Source organism: Lutjanus erythropterus, chromosome 4 (assembly GCF_056507025.1).
Source record: "Lutjanus erythropterus isolate fLutEry1 chromosome 4, fLutEry1.hap2, whole genome shotgun sequence".
In the NCBI taxonomy this organism is placed as follows: Eukaryota; Metazoa; Chordata; class Actinopteri; order Lutjaniformes; family Lutjanidae; genus Lutjanus; species Lutjanus erythropterus.
The window spans coordinates 47,275,276-47,291,956 of NC_139320.1; positions in this window are offsets into that span (position 1 = coordinate 47,275,276).

Consider the following 16,681-nt stretch of genomic DNA (forward strand, 5'->3'; position numbering starts at 1 on the left):
GTGCTTTTCATGCTCAAATATCTGCAGTGCAAAGAGTTTGTGTCCTTAAATTTAAGATTGCTGCTGGTCAGCCAACAACTTCTACAAATAACAAAGTTTTCACTATATTACAGTCTTTTAATCAACATCAGGCAGGCATCTGCAGAGGGTTAGTTAGCGCACGAACAGCTCAGCAGGCTATAATCTGTCTTAGCTGTTGAGGGGCCGCTTGAACTCAGTGAGAGATAAGAAAGCCTGAAAGAGCCCGAGGAAAAAGTAGATACTGTGATTTCTTTTTTCCCACATCTGTAAAGACAAAATAAATCATTTTAAAAGTAAGAGGCCAGCTGAAGGACCATCGATCTCTGGTTTTAGTAGTTCTGTAGTTTTCATCTTTTGAAAATGTCCTCAGTTTTTTCAATATATTGTCATTCATTTTATATTGTTTTGAGAGCATGGTCTCTATGCAATTTTTTTTTTTTTTTTTTTACTGAAAGTATTTTGTTTTAAAGGAGCAATATGTCCACAAATGAATACTGAAGGCTAAATGGTGGGTTGGAGCCATAGATGGTATAATAAATAGATTCAATTCCTATTTAAGATTTTATCCTTGAAGTGAGCTGCTTCCCCCCGCCCCCTCCTCCCCAGACTCAAGGAAGCTAAGGCAGGTTGCAGAAACATTGCAGGAGTGCAAGACGAGTGCAACGTTATATTTTGACAATAAGTGACAGCAAGTGTTCACATTCTGTTCTGTTGTTTCTGTATAGCAGACCGTTGCTATGGACACAGTTCTGATCATAGACTCTGGAGAAACAATATTTAATACTTTGTGTTAAATTATCAATTTGTTTTGGTACATAACCATGTAACAAGCAGGATCATGTACAGTGATGAGGTCAGTATTGTGAAATAAAGCCATAAAATCATTTTAAAATGAATATTTTGTGTGAAATAAATGTGTGGTAAGTAGCCATGTAATAAACGGGATAATGTACAGCGCTTTATGTCGGGGTGTTGCATCATTCTGACACGGTTTATTTCACAATAATGACCTGCTCACTGTACATTACCCCTCACATATCTGTCAATTGTCTGTCAATATAATGCTAAGCCTGAAAACAAGGCCACAGCTCTGAGGTTCAGTGACTGCCTGCCTTCTGCCTGCCAGACTCCATTCACAAATTGCTCAGTTTAACAGTTATAAACATCTACTCCTTCTAAAAGATTATTAATGATTTGTTACAACTCATAAACAGACTCTTACTCATTCGTCAAACATTTGGCATTAATTTGAGCTCAAATGAATGGGAAATGGTCAAACAAAAACACATTTTACAGGCTGGAATAGAAATTTAAAAGGAGGACACCATGGCTGTAGCACTGCTGTCAGGGACGCAAACTTATTGTCTGAATTATCTAATGTAATGTTTTTTTTTGTTTTATTATTTTAAACAGAAAATATATGACTGATTTCTCCTTTAATTTCAACCTGACATCCAAGAAACTCTTAAGTCAGTTCAAATGTGAATATATGTTGGAATTTCCATGATATTTAATCTTACAAAGGTCTTATTTTAAAAACAACAAACTATTTTTCTGCTGTGCTGCCATCAAATGCCAAAAGTCAGAGCTTTGCGAGGACGCAGAAGCCTCACTGAGACAGTTTTTCCTACAAGGATAGGGTTGCCAGTGCCCTTTGGAATATGTAATAGCAGTCACATCTTTGCACAGCATGTATAGACATCAGGCCGTTGACTTTGACCCCTGGCTGTTAGTAGATTAACTTCATCTGTTCGAGTTCCTCTGACCCCCGCAGAGAAGGTCACAGAAATTTCCTACAGTCTTTCCTAGAAGCGGAATTGAACTGCTCTCTATCTGCTGCAGAGACGTTGTCCCTCAGGACATCTATGTAAGATCTGATCTGTGTTCCTTATCATTTGCTTTCAGTGTAAAGCCTAATGGAGTGATAGGAGATGTGTTTTAGCGTGCTTTTAAATAGGAAGTCAGAGTACAAAGCCCTAATGGACAAGACATAGCTTAGATTTTAGTATCAGTCACAGTGGTGTGTGTGTGTGTGTGTGTGTGTGTGGGTTTGTGTGTGTGTGTGCACAAATGAATCAACTGAAAATGAGCAGAGGGGTTTATTTTTCAAACAGAGTTATTCTCTGGTGTAGTGTCTGCTGTCCAGCCCGTGTTCACCTCTTAAGTCAAAGCAGGAAGACGCTCCAAGGCCAGGTCTGAAGAGGTTTACAAACCTCTCCTAAATTCTTCCCTGTGGGTAAAATCATGTGAAAGCTGCTTAGGCAGATTATCCCTGCCTCGACGGCAGCTGGCAGCGAGATCCTTGGGAGTGCACCTGACTCAATACTGGCGGTGACGCAACCGCAGCCTGTGGCACAGCGTGCTCCCACAATCCTCTGTGACCTTTAGCCCCGGAAGCAAAAGTGCATCTTGTGGTTTAAAGCAAGTAGGAACTAAAGCGGGAGATCGCACACACACACACACACACACACCACACTAATGTGCACATCAGCATACAACTGATCTGATTACCAGTGGTGAAAGTAACTAAGTACATTTACTCAAGTGTTCTACTTTTTACTTCATTACATTATTTTATAAATTTAGTTACTAGTTACTTTGCAGATTTGGATTATTAATAAAATACATGAATCAACTAATGAGACATGATGTATTATTATAGATTATTACATGGCTTTGTTAAATACTCGACTGTGGTAGATCAGTTATGATATTGTAAAATCTGTTATTTCTGTATAGCAGACCGTTACTATGAAGAACAGACCGTTGCTATGGACGTGGTTTTGATCATAGACAGGAGGAGCAATAAAATCATTTTAGAATGAATATTATGTGTCTAATTATTGATTTTTAGTAAGTTGCTGTGTAATAAGCAGGATAATGCACAGGTCAGGTCAGGGCAGGTCATTATTGCACAATAAACCCTGACAGCAATGCACACACAATAATGACCCACTAAGTGTACATTATCTCTGACTCAATCTAACCAGAAAGTAGCTGAAATTAGCTCCACCTTTACATTAATGCATTAATGCATCACTGATTATAATACAATAATATAATACATATGATTCTGAATTTAGCCATTCTGAACTCATTAAGAGTATTTTTACTTTTGGAAATTACTATATTTTAGTGCTTACACTTTATATATTTAAACCTACATTTATACTTAATACATTTATATATTATATGCTTGTACTTCTACTTAAAGTCTACGTCCAGTCATGTTTTAAACAATGTAAAATACTCTGCAAGAAATAATAAATTGTCTAATATGTTTTTTGCCAAATAAGTTCAAGCTACTGATATTTCTTGTAAAAATTAAGTAAATATTAAGTAAAAGTAGTAAGAAACACCACATGCCCATGTGGTGTTTCTTACTACTTTTACTTTGTCCAACGCTGCTGATATTTAATCTGTTCCAGATGAAGCATGATAGTCAGTTGATGTGAATGAGTGTAAGTAGGGTTTGTCACTTGCTGTTTGTAAACGCACCACAAAGATTGTTGACTCTCATTCCCAGACCATCAAATACAGACGTTTTGGGACATTAAAATTGGCCAAACATAGCAAAATAATGAGAAAATAAGAAGTTATGGGCGGAGGGCGGGGTCTCTGCGGATGTAGGCACTTCTGGTGGGTTGTGGGTGATGACTGAGCCAGATTATTTTTGTATGAGTCAAGGCGTTGTTTTTGACTTAAGGAATCTGCTTTAGCCTATTTATATTGTGTAACTATGAATAAATATTGAAATACTAAGTGAGTGTGAATGGTTCCTGATTCATGTTTAACATTAAAGTTTACTAAAGACTATTTTATTATGAAATAACATAATTAGACCAAAAACCGACTATCATCCTATCCATGTTTCCTGGACTCATTTCCATCAGTGTCCCTGGGGTTAAAAAAAACAACTAAAAAACAACAAAAACTAACTAAAGACAGACACAGACTTTCAATGTCTGACAATGACATATATTAGAAAATAGAAAATATAAATAAAATAAAATGAAAAATCAAACTATTCAATTTATCACTGGCAAAAGAAATCACATCATCAAAGACAACACTTTAAAATATAGATATCAATTATATAGAAGGTGGATTCTGTATGGGAATACTGTTGTGCCCCATCCTTTTTTAAATTCCCAGGTCTGATTACTGATTTAGGAAGAAATGTGCCCTTCTAGTGGACAAAACATGATAAAATGCCCTCTACAGTGCACCTTCAGGGAACAAAAACTGATAAATTGCCCTCCAGGGTGTCCTTCCAGTGGACAGAACACAATGAAGTGTCATATAGGCTGCCCTACATATTAGAATATTATTTGGTCTCTATTTGCAGTAAAATAATTTTATCTAAACCAAGATTTGGAACTTTTTTTTTTTTTTACCTTCCATGCATTACATTTTCCGCTGCTCTGATGCCCCCCCACACACAGCTGGTTCCCCTTTTTCCTTTTTTGCCCCTGCACCTCAGACTGCCTGGGTCCACCACTGCAGCTGAACATTACAGTGAACCAGCTCTCCTGTATTTTGCCCTTCATGTAGTCCGCTATGAAAGTATTTAAAGTCTTGTGTTTTTTTTCTGCGGGAGCCGCTTTAGGACATTTCAAATCAAGTGAATTTTGTCCGTGCGCGCTCACATTTGTCAGGAACTGGCAATTTGGATGGAAAGTGTCATTTTTTTTCTAAATTAGGTGTAGGCATAAGTAGAATGAATGGTCTCCTTCCAAGTGTATTTTAATGAGGTCCCAGGTGCACTGTCGCCTCATGAAAACACAATGCTCTAATAAAATCCATGTCCTATCACACTCAGCCACAGAGGGGAGTTTTATTAAAAATGAAGGGACTCCAGTTTCAGCGCTTCACATAGACGTCTGTACGATGTCGAGAAAGATATCAGTGGCAGAGCAGCGGTTTGCTGAAGTGAGGAATACGTTCTTTTTTTTCTTTTCTGTCGATGCAGAGGTAAACTGTGGCGCTCGAAGCTGTTGGAATACTCTTCATTCTTTAAGAACTACAATTTCAGGGGCCATTACACAGCCCACAAAGCTAAATATACCAAACGCACTGTCTAGACGACAGCTGCACTCTTTGATTTGAAAACTAAAAAAAATATATTTTCTGCTGTGAATCACATGAATTAGAAACAGAGCGATGCAAAGAGGAATCACTGTCTCAGTCCTGGCGGGCAAGATGAGCGAGCGAAGGAAGACACGTAAATGAATGCCAGCTAAAATGTTTAAAGTTCCCCGTCAGACACATTTTAAAGTATGAAAAATACTCTGTTATGATTAATATTGTGTTTTACAAGATTTTCCTACATGAAAAGATAAAAAAATAATAACTGAAAAGCAGCTGGAAGCACATCTCTTTTTCCCTAATTGAGAAAATCTGTATTTGGCCTTGTGTCCTGCCCACTAACCATTCTTGAGAACTGGGACAAATCATCCTATGAAAAAAAATAAAACCCACTGATACCAAAGATGTACAAATAAAATAAAACTATAACACAGCCTTTATTAAAAAAAAAGGAGTCCTGCACTGGGTCAGACAATAGTGGTGGTAAGATAAGTAATAATAAAGTAAGAAAGTAAAAATCAGGTGCTCTTCAAGGATAGTTGGATAAAAATGGAAAAAAAAAATCACTGACTGTCCAGATTAATATTAATGGAAGTCTTTGGTATTATTTGGCAGTCCAGGTACTTAGAGGTAAATCCTTTAATAACTCATGGATTAACCAACACGTTTTGTCTCACACAGTCTTATCAGGGTACAAGGTGCGATGTGAGCAGGTGATTTACTATAAAAACTCATCGAGAGGTCATGTGACCAGGTCACATGGTGTGTTAACTCTGCCACCTGAGGAGAACTCACACAAGACATAAAAGAAATAACAAAAAAAAAAGTGATATACCATAACAAAATAACAACATACTTATATTTCAACAGAAAAGGAAGAGAACTAAAAATATATAATAATAATAAATAATAATAATTAGAGTGAGTTAAGGACAAACTAGCAGTGATATACACAGTGTAGGTTTATTATAAGTCTATAAATCACTGAAAAAATTAATAAGTCACTGTTTTGAAAGGTTCTTTTCAAATAAAATATGTTGTGGACTCCGGACATAAAGAGATGCTGTGTGAAAACCTCACATCAGCACTTGTCTCTGCATGACATGTGAATAAAGTTATATTACGGTTCTGTAAAAAGAAAGAATAAAAGTACTTTTTGAAATAAACACACTGATTTAGTGAGAGTATTCACTCAGTTGATGTAGCAAAACTGGTGAAATGCACAAAAATGTCAGCAGCCCGCTCGTGAGAATTGAAGTGTAATTGTAGAAATGTCAGCAGCTGAAATGTGGTGAGGTCTGGTTTTTCTCATGCTGTCTTTCTTCAGGGTTCTACAGTTTTATTAAAAGTAGGGAATTTATCACCATGGTCCTCTGTTTTGTCTCATGTAGCTGTGTTATGGGGGGCAGCTGCCCAGCTGTAATAAATGAGCAATAAATAAAGCAATTTATTGAAACCGTCAATACTGTAACTGTCCTCAGAACTTTTTGTCATATTTAACAGTGTAATGGACATGATCATAAATCTGTGAGGACCTGCTGTATAAGAAGCACATTACTGACACTCATATTTGCACACTGTAAAAAAAATCATACAGGAATTTAGTGGAACTATTTTTTTTTCGTCATCAAATTAACATAAATGTGCAAGTTTTATTTATTCAAGTTATTTCAACTTAAAATATACAGTATTTATTTAAACATGAGTTCTCCTAACTTGAACTCTTTGACTTGAAATGATGAGTTGAGTGAATTTACTCTACAGGTGAGCAGATTTAGAAACATAGTCAGCATAGCAGCGGACTTCCCAGCATGCATTGTTTAAGAGTTACAACTCCCCTGAGGCCCTCCCTTATTATAGTTTGAAGAAAACATATGGTGTTCTGTGTCTCTAATACACACACTCTGTAAAAGGAAATCAAATTTGTTTGCAAGATCCACCTTTGTGACTGAAGAGTTTCAACTTATCTTAAGTTTACTGAACATGTTTTCCCAAGTACAACTTAAGATAACGTTTATTTGATTAAAAAAGTCTATTTGTTTTGAATCATTACAAAATTACCTCAACTTGTCTTTCCAAAATTCAAATTTCCCCCTGCTCCATCCTTCCCAGACTTGTGAAGCTCCTGCAGGCTGCAGGAACACTGCAGGACCGCAGGACTTGTGCAACATCGTAAATTGACAATAACAAGTGACGATGCGTCCTCCACTGTAAGTTGATCAGCTGTTTATAACTGTCAGTTGTCTGGCGATGTAAAGTTAAGCCTGTTATCTTGAAAACAAAAACCCACCGCTCTGCAAATACACATTGAGTTTGACTTCAGTGGCTGCCAAACCCAATTAATATATTGCTCAATTTAACAGTTTTAAACATTTTCTCCTTGTACAAGATTATTAATGTTTTCTTATGATCCATAACAAGATACTCACTCATTTGACGGCTAATCGACATTAATTTTAACTGTTATTAACATGAAATGTGCATAAAAAACAGGTATTTCGTCCCAGAATAGAGCTTTCAAAGGGGGACACTGCACTTAGCATGTCTCCTTGATCTCTGATGAGATATTGTGGTTATTTGATTGATGATTTATTGCAATCGATATGTTACAGATTTCTCTACTAAAGTTGAAATAAACTGTTTATTTTTACAATGCATAAATTGCTTAGCCTTGATATGAACCAAAGGCAAAGTAATCTTGTTATATTTTTTTCCTGAATGTTTTGAATGTGGAAACACACAGGTGAAAATCCAGTCACGTCCTAAAACAAGAAGGATAAATTGAGCGTTGGATTTGCACCAAAAATCTGATTTTTTTTTTTTTTTAACTCTGCATATCAAACATAATAGCTCTCTAATGCCAAATCAAAGACGAAAATGTCATCAAATGTGCCACAAAAAGGTTTAAAATCTGATTTGAAAAACCAATGGACAGCCAGGGATTGAGAGATTATACAAAGTAGCCTACACCCACTTACCACTGTGCTTAAGCCAGAACGCATCCTGTCTCAAAGGGGCCCCTACCCGTGATGTGTTCTACACATTGCAGCCGATACTTGGCCGGCACCGCGCGCCCAAAATAGATGGTAGTTCCAGATAGGTGGGCTGAGAGGCGAAGGAGAGAGAAAGTGGGAAAGGCAGCAAGAGTGGGACGCGGGATAGTGTAACAAAAGGAAAGAGGATCGGTATTGTGTGTCTGCAATCTGCTGCCTGCACCCTGCACTCCTAATTCACTGTGTGTGTGTGTGTGTGTGTGTGTGTGTGTGTGTGTGTGTGTGGTGACGTCAGTAAAGGTGCTCTTGTCAGTCTGGTGCTCTTCACTGAAGGCCCATTATGTAATACTTTGGAAAGTCTGACCAGTAGTGGCCAGACGATCTTGTGGAAAGGCTGTGATGGGCACACACACACACACACACACACACACACACACACACACACACACACACACACACACACACACACACACACACACACACACACAGACACACAGACTGAAACATACAGCATGACACTATTTTACAAACACAGCCAGTGCGATGTGTTCCCCTCCAGTCCACGTAATAAAGCAGAACACAGAGGCCCATACATGTCTATGTGCTGGAGTGGGCTGCGGAGAGTGGAGGCTTACCCAACAGAGTTATAAATAACTGGACGGCCTGCACCTTAAGACGGTTTTGTCTGGGTGGAGGGCGCTCAGAGTTCAATGTAACCTGACAACTTAATCCCTTGTAAGAGACAGAGGCAGAGGGAGACTGATGAACGTGGGGCCGTCTAGGATTTCCAAGCTACTGTTGCTTATTAGCACTTGGAGAGGAGCAAACATCAGGCTCTTTCTGGATACAGTTCAGCTTGTGATGCACACGTGCGGGATGTTCTGCAATACCTGTCCACTTGCTCTCGCATTAACAGGTGACTGCAGCTCGGGTATGTTTGACGCTAGCGAGTGAAAACACATTTTGAGATTAAGGACATGGTTTTAACATTGTGGGAAACTTATTTGTTTTCTTTGCCGAGAGCTGGACAGGAAGACTGATGCCACCACTCAGCTGGTTGCCTGGCAACTTCACAGTTTTGACTCCAGGAAGTCAGCACGCCCAGCCAAGAAATAGTTCCACACATAACCCCTGTAAAAACTGCAACTTGGTGTTTTTAAAACATTGGCCTTAAAGAGACAGTACAACCCCAAAATCAAAAAGAGATATTTTTCTTCTGGCCTGTAGTGCTTTATTGTTTATTCATCGAGATATTTTTAGTGTCACTTGTCAAATTTTGGTGATATCAGCTGTAGAGATGTCTGTCTTCTCTTGAGTATAATGGGACTAAATGGCACTCGGCTTGTCGTGTCAAAGCACCAAAAAATCCATTAAAAAAATTCAAGATAATCCACACACCTTGCTGTGAGCAGTTTCATGTGGAACTACTTTCTGTCTAATAGAAAAAAGGGAACTAGGAACTATTTTCTTCCTATTGAACTACACCCGACTGTATCACCATGCAGAAGGAAGCATGCATCTACTGATGGACGAGGGGTTAAAGCTCCGTGGAAGACACCGTTAGTTACGTCCTGCACTGTCACAAGCATGAGCCTCTCATCCATGAGTAGATGCATGCTTCCATGGTTGGAGAACAGTAAAGAAAATAGTTCCCACATGAAACTGCTCACAACAAGGTCTGTGGATTATGTTCAGTGACCAGGTCATGATTTCTGGAAAGTTTTTCAGATATATTTTTCTCGTGCTTCGAGCGTCACAAGCTGCGTGCCGTCTTGGTCCATTATATTGGAGAGAAGGCAGACATCTCTTCTGTCGATATTTCCAAAACTCGGCAACACAAATCAAAGCAAACTAGCTTGATAAATAGCACTAGAGGTAAGAGGAAAAGTAGGTATTTTTTTGGGTTTGGACGTGAACTGTCCCTCTAGCTAATGCTTGGCATTTCTTTTAACTTCACACAGCAGCAGGTTCAGTTTCCAGCCTTTTCGCTACAAACTATCAGAGCTGAATAAAATATGTGAAAAGAAGGTAATTCTAATTCTTTTTCAGTTTCTGAATGTTTGACAAGACTGAGAGAGTTAATAAACTCCAGGCCTATAGAGATGTAACAATATTTTGAATACCGCAATAAAAAATATCTCAATGTGATGATATATTCTGTGATATTAGAAGGTTAGCAATTTCATTAGGTTATTTTATTTTATAAAAGGGCTTGTTTGCTATTTGTTTTGCAATTGCACATACAAGAATTCATTGCCAAAGACAATTCATGCCCATTTTCATACACTGAAGTCATGGTTGGGTACTTTTATTTTGTTTTCAAAGAAGGAAAGCAGAGGCACATTCAGTAAAAGGAAATAGCAAATTGCAGCCAACTGAGTGTAGGAGAAACTACGGTGGACGCAAAGCTCACGACAGATGTGAAAGGCCGTAAGTAGAGCCAGTGATTGGTTTGTCTGTTCTGGGCTACTGTAGAAACATGGCGTACTCCGAAGAGGACTCGTGGTTTATGTACATTATAATGTTCTAAGGTGACAAAAATGCAGCATTTCCAAATGAAAAACAAAACATGCTGTACAGATCTGATTTATTATTTAATAAAGGTAATTTTTACTTCTTTTTTTGTATTACAGTGGTTGGATCTGAGTTTCAGATCAACTTGTGATAAAACATGAGACAGTTTGGCATTACAGTAAGAAATCATTCATAAATCTAAAAATATATTTATATATACTTCTAACTTACAAACATACATTAGGAATTTACAATCTTTTACAGTCTCGCAACATTTGTTCTTCTTCCTGTCAGTAGTGAACGCAGGCCACCTCCAGGCCTCCTCTAATTTTACTCAAGTGAAAAAGTGGGAGCCAAACTCATCCTCTAGTCTCATCCTTTGGACGACTGCCCATGACCAGAGGCAGCTTTTTGGTGTTTCAAAGAGGGGGGAGGTTCAGCAACCAAGAACTTCACTGTAACCACTATGTTCTTTTTCTTCCATCAAAAATAGATAGATAGATAGATAGATAGATAGATAGATAGATAGATAGATAGATAGATAGATAGATAGATAGATAGATAGATAGATAGATAGATAGATAGCAAAAGGGAAATTCAAGAAAATAAAAAAAAAGCTTTGTTTTGGGGAATTAAAGTCATATCTTTTGTCTAAAAAGAAAAACAATTTGTCAAGCAAGTTTTGCATGAGAAAGGTATGTATTTGTTCATATATAAAAATGCTAAAAATAAGAATACACTTATTTTTATGCTTTTTGAAAGAAATGTGTCTTATTGAGAGCTTTTTTTTTGTTGCTAATTATCAATTTCAGTTTAAGGTATAGATTGTTAAAGTCAGCTCAATAAAGAAACCAAAACATTCAGTTTGAAGAAAATGTGTCTTACAAGGTTTTTATTGATAACTATAAATCTTAAATTCTCAAAGTCGGCTCAATGAAGAGACCAAATTACTCATTTTAAGTGAGTATTTCTTAAATAAGTGATATATTAGGCATTTTTTCCTAGTTTTAAGGCTATTACACTCTTTAAGTGGCTCGATTTATAAGCCACTATAAACTAGTTTATAAGCTATAAGAATTCTAGGCAACAAAACAGGCTAAACCCATTAGCAGATTTTTTTTTTTTTTTTTGCTTAAAACAATTTGATTAAGAATATTTGGCTTGGCGCTGTTTTTGCAGATAGATAGATAGATAGATAGATAGATAGATAGATAGATAGATAGATAGATAGATAGATAGAAGTGTGAGAGCAGACTGACCTTTGATTTTAGCTGCATGCATCAAACTAACCAGGATGGAAAAAGTGTGTCTCTCTCTTTGTGTGTGTGTGTGTGTGTGTGTGTGTGTGTGTGTGTGTGTGTGTGTGTGTGTGTGTGTGTGTGTCTGGGAGTGTGTGTGTGTCTGGGAGTGTCCCTGTCTGTGTGCATCTCACGCATACTTGAGGAAATTGTCAATAGCTGCTCATGAAGAGCAGGAGCAGCTCAGCCCCGTCCTGCCCTCAGAGAGCACATGGTCCATATTAAAGGCCGTCAGATGCTGCCATCTCCCACAAGGGCGTGCTCGCCATCAGCTCCTCCAGTCAACGTCTGCCTATTTCAGTGGTCGTCCTTGGGTTGGGAAATGACATTGCGTTTGAAATAGGGCTTCTGAGTGGATAATCTCTCCCGGGAGTGTTAGCAGAGACTTCCAAGTTCACTGGGTTTGTGTTCAGTCATGCAGAGTGTAACAGTGGACTGTGATACTGTAAGGCTTGGATCGATGCATTATTCACATAACTTGGTTTAGCTCCAGAGCTCCAGAGCAATGCAGCCCAGTCTCCTTTTAAAGATATTCAGTGAGCCTCAAGGTGCTGAGTTAAAATCAAGCAGGATCCAGTCTGCAGGTTGCACATTTCAGAAGGTACGAGCTAATGTTTTCTCACATGTAGCATCTGTGTGAGCGCAACCAGGGCTGAGAGCAGAGTCCAAATTCTTTCCTATGAAAGGTCAAAAATTAATCTGGACTGAGGCCAGAGGGCAAAAATAAATGCTGATGTATTTAAAATGACATTGGATTAAAAGGTTTTATGTTGGACAGAAGATAGTACGTTTTCCTAAAAATGAATCAAGATTAATTAAAATAAATTAAGTTTAATATTGGATATTAAAGGGAAAGTTCACCCCAAAATCAAAACTACATATTTTCCCCTGGCCTGTAGTGCTATTTATCCATCATCCTCCAGTATAATGGGACTAAATGACACTCAGCTTGTGGTGCTCAAAGCACCAAAAAATACATTTGTAAAATTCATAACCAGTGTCTTTTTCCCAAAATCATGACCTGGTTACTCACAATAATCCACAGACCTTACTGTGAGCAGTTTCATGTAGGAACTACTTTCTTTTTGCAGTAGAATCCTCCAGAACTACTTCAGAATCTACTGGAACTACTTTCTTATCTATTAGAAGGAAAGTAGTTCCAGACAGACTGATAGCTCCAAAACCAAAAATTTACAATTAGTTGTTATTACAGTAAAGATTCAACTACAGAATAAGGAGAATTAAAGCATGATGGTGGGCTAAAACAAATGGAGTGCGAGCCAAACCTGGTCCAAAGGCCCCACATTGTGCAGCTCTGGCTTAGAGATTTAAACCAGACCAAAAAGAGAACTATATTATTACTTACTACTATGCTTGACTTGTTTTTGGGGAGTAGTTTGTTCGATACAAAACTCAGACTTGAGACTAGTTGCTGGTGTACTACAGGTGGTGAAACTGGGTAATAGAAAACATATAATTTGATATTTGTCAATGAAATAAACAGTTTGCAACATTACAAGGGCTATAATTAAAGGGACAGTTCACCCACAAATCAAAAATACAAATTTCCCTCCCAAGCCTGTAGTGCTGTTTATCCATCTAGTTTAGGAGATATCGGCCATAGATGGCACTCGACTTGTGGTGCTCAGAGCACCAAATGTATAGGTTTTAAAAATTGTCTCTTTCCAAAAATCATGACCCAATTACTCAAGATAATCCACAGATCTTGTTGTGAGCAGTTTCATGAAGGAACTATTTTCTTTCTGTCAGAAAGAAAGTAGTTTTAGTTGATTCTGCAGTAGTTTTGGTAGCTCCTACTGTAGAAAGTAAGAAGTCATATAGTCGGTTGATTAATTTGAACAACTGAGTCATGACATCTAAAACTCTGCAACTCACACAGAACAAGGGGAAAATATGTTTTCCTGATTTTTTGGCGAACTGACCCTTTAAACAAATATCTTTTACTGTTCCCCCAAATGGGCTTTTTGTAAGTTAATTATCACACTTTCCTATTGCAGAGTTCCAGCATCTTTTTGTAGCTTTTATCCATGTGCTTCTAAACAGGTAGACGATCTGTCTTAAGGACAGCGCCAGGTTAAGTGTATTGAGGTCAGACAGGACGGCCGCTGAACAGCACCCGTTTAATCCCTTGACCTGGTCCAACCAACAGATTAAACCGGCTTGTTGGGGGAAATACTCAGGTCGATCCTGTCGCTCTCTGTTGGCTGCACTTCAATCACATTCAATATCTCACTTCCCCCTCTCATATCCCCACTGGCCCGACAGAAAAGGTCAATACAGCACCGTCACATGGCTCAATCACTGCGCAGGACTACTTTAAACAATGAGTAATGACGGAGGCACATGCAGACAGGATTTCGTAATAGGATGACTTCATGGCATTTAGCGCTGGACGGAAACCAGAGAAGAACAGACAATGGAACCATAAGCCAATTCCATTAAGCTTACTAACAACACAACACTTCTGCAGCAGGTTGAACAACAACTGCAACACTCATCAGTCAACTATTTTAATTATTTCCAATGTGATGCACCTGTGACACACCTGCTATTTGAGTAAACTGCATACTGACTGTTAGGTCAAGGGTAAAAATCATAAAAGAGGTCATAGCAGATAAAAATCAAACTATCCAGTAAGTTGATCTAAAGGGACAGAAGGCAGACATCTCTTTGGTTGACGTCTCTAAAACAATCTCGGTGGATAAATGGCAGTACAGGCCAGAGGAAAAACATGTACTTTTGATTTTGGGGTGAACTGTCCCTTTAACTTTGCTTCTAACAATATTATTTCAATAATTTTAAGAAAGATTGCTAATATTATCAGTTTGTACCTTAGTAAAGTAGATGGTATAAGTTCATCACAGCTAATAGAGCTGCTGCAGGTGGCAGTAACTCATCTCTTTGTTGTTTAAAGGGGCAGTTCACCCTAAAATAAAAACACATATTTTCCAGATAGTTTTGGTGTGATTTGCCGGGTTTGGGAGATATTAGCTGCCTTCGCTCCAATACAAAGGGACTACATGGCACTCAGTTTGTAGTGCTTAAACAACTAAAAAATTAGAATTTAGCTCCAGTGTCCTTTTCAGGAAATCATGACCTGATAACTTGAGATAATCCACAGATGTTGTTGTGAGCCGTGTCATGTAGGAACTACTTTCTTTCTAATAGAAAAAAATAGTTTCAGTAGATTCTACTGCAGAAAGAAAACTGTTCCTATATGAAAGTGGTACTAAATAAAGCAACTTTATTTCACTTTTTTTTTTTTTTTTAAGCAAACCTAAGGGTTTGGGGTTTTGTATTTGTCACTTATTGAAAACAGGAACCAAAAGCTACTGTATGTTTTGTGCCTCATGTCACTGGTTTCCAACCTGTGGGTCCTGAGCCTCACAAGGAGTCGTGAGGTCTTAGAGGTCTCAGAAGCTAAAACAACAGGAAGAACAAGAGTTCAGGTGTCAGGAGGACAAACACTGAATCTCTAACAAAAAAGGAAGCCTATTAAAGGGACATTTCACCCCAAAATCAAAAATATATATGTTTTCCTCTAGCCTTCAGTAACTGAGTCATGACGTCTGGAAAGACACATTTCTACTGAGTTTTTTAAATGTTTGGTTTCTCTACAGCCACTATCTCCAAAACTCTGCAGCTTGCACCAAAACAATCTAGATGGAGTTCTGGTAGATTCTAGTGCAAAAAGAAAGAAGTTGCTACATGAAACCGCTCACAGCAAGGTCTGTGGATTATCTTAAGTAACCGAGTCAGGATTTTTTAAAAGACAGTTTTTAATTTTTCAAGTGTTCTTTTTTTTTTTTTTTTTTCTCGGTGTTTTGAGCACCACAAGCCGAGTGCCATCTAGTTCCATTATACTGTAGAGAAGGCAAAAATCTAGATGGATAAATAACACCACAGGCCAGAGGAAAAATATGCATTCTTGATTTGTGGTTGAACTGCCCCTTTAAGTATGTATCACTGTTTAAAACTGAGAAAATATATAATGCAGACAGAGAATTTTATAATAAGTTCGTAAAAAAAATCTCAGGAAAACTGATGCAACATTCACAGGAAATAATCTGCTCAGAATTCATCCAAATCACTTGTTTTACACAAACTTCTTGTAGTTATTCACTCTTTAGATCAGCTGTATTATTTATCACTCGTTCTGTACTATTATTTTTATGCATTGAATATTATATGAAATAGGCCTAAGCATAAAATATGTCACATAGTTTCCTCAGTGATAGACAGGGAGTCTCTTAAGGAGAAAGGTTGGAAAGCACTCCCTTATGTGAAAACATACAATGCATCTGGTCTGCGTCTGCTGTTTTCTGTGCATAAATGATCTAAGCTACATTGTCTTGAATGTTCTAAATGAAAAGCAGTCAAAGGAATCGACGTGCTACTGTGGCAGAGTTCATGGTAAATCACACTCAGATTCATTTCACACGGTGCAGCATGGGTGTGATTTATAATGTTTCTTTGACATTAGCGCAAATGATCCTCTGAGAATGTCCTGCGATTACCGTTAGTCTCTCCATGTGTGCTGTATATGTGCTTCTTTTGCGTTTTGTTTGTCGTGCAGGTGGTAGAGAGCCTTTGTTGAGAGTAAACAGTAGGATTAGGTCTGTGCAGGGCTGTTAGGTCAATCAGCTCTATTAGCTCGCAGCACGGGCGCAGGAGGATTTGTCTGGTGTTTGTCAGTGTCTCATCAAAACTATACTGTCATTTACTACTGACACCATGGACTTAAAA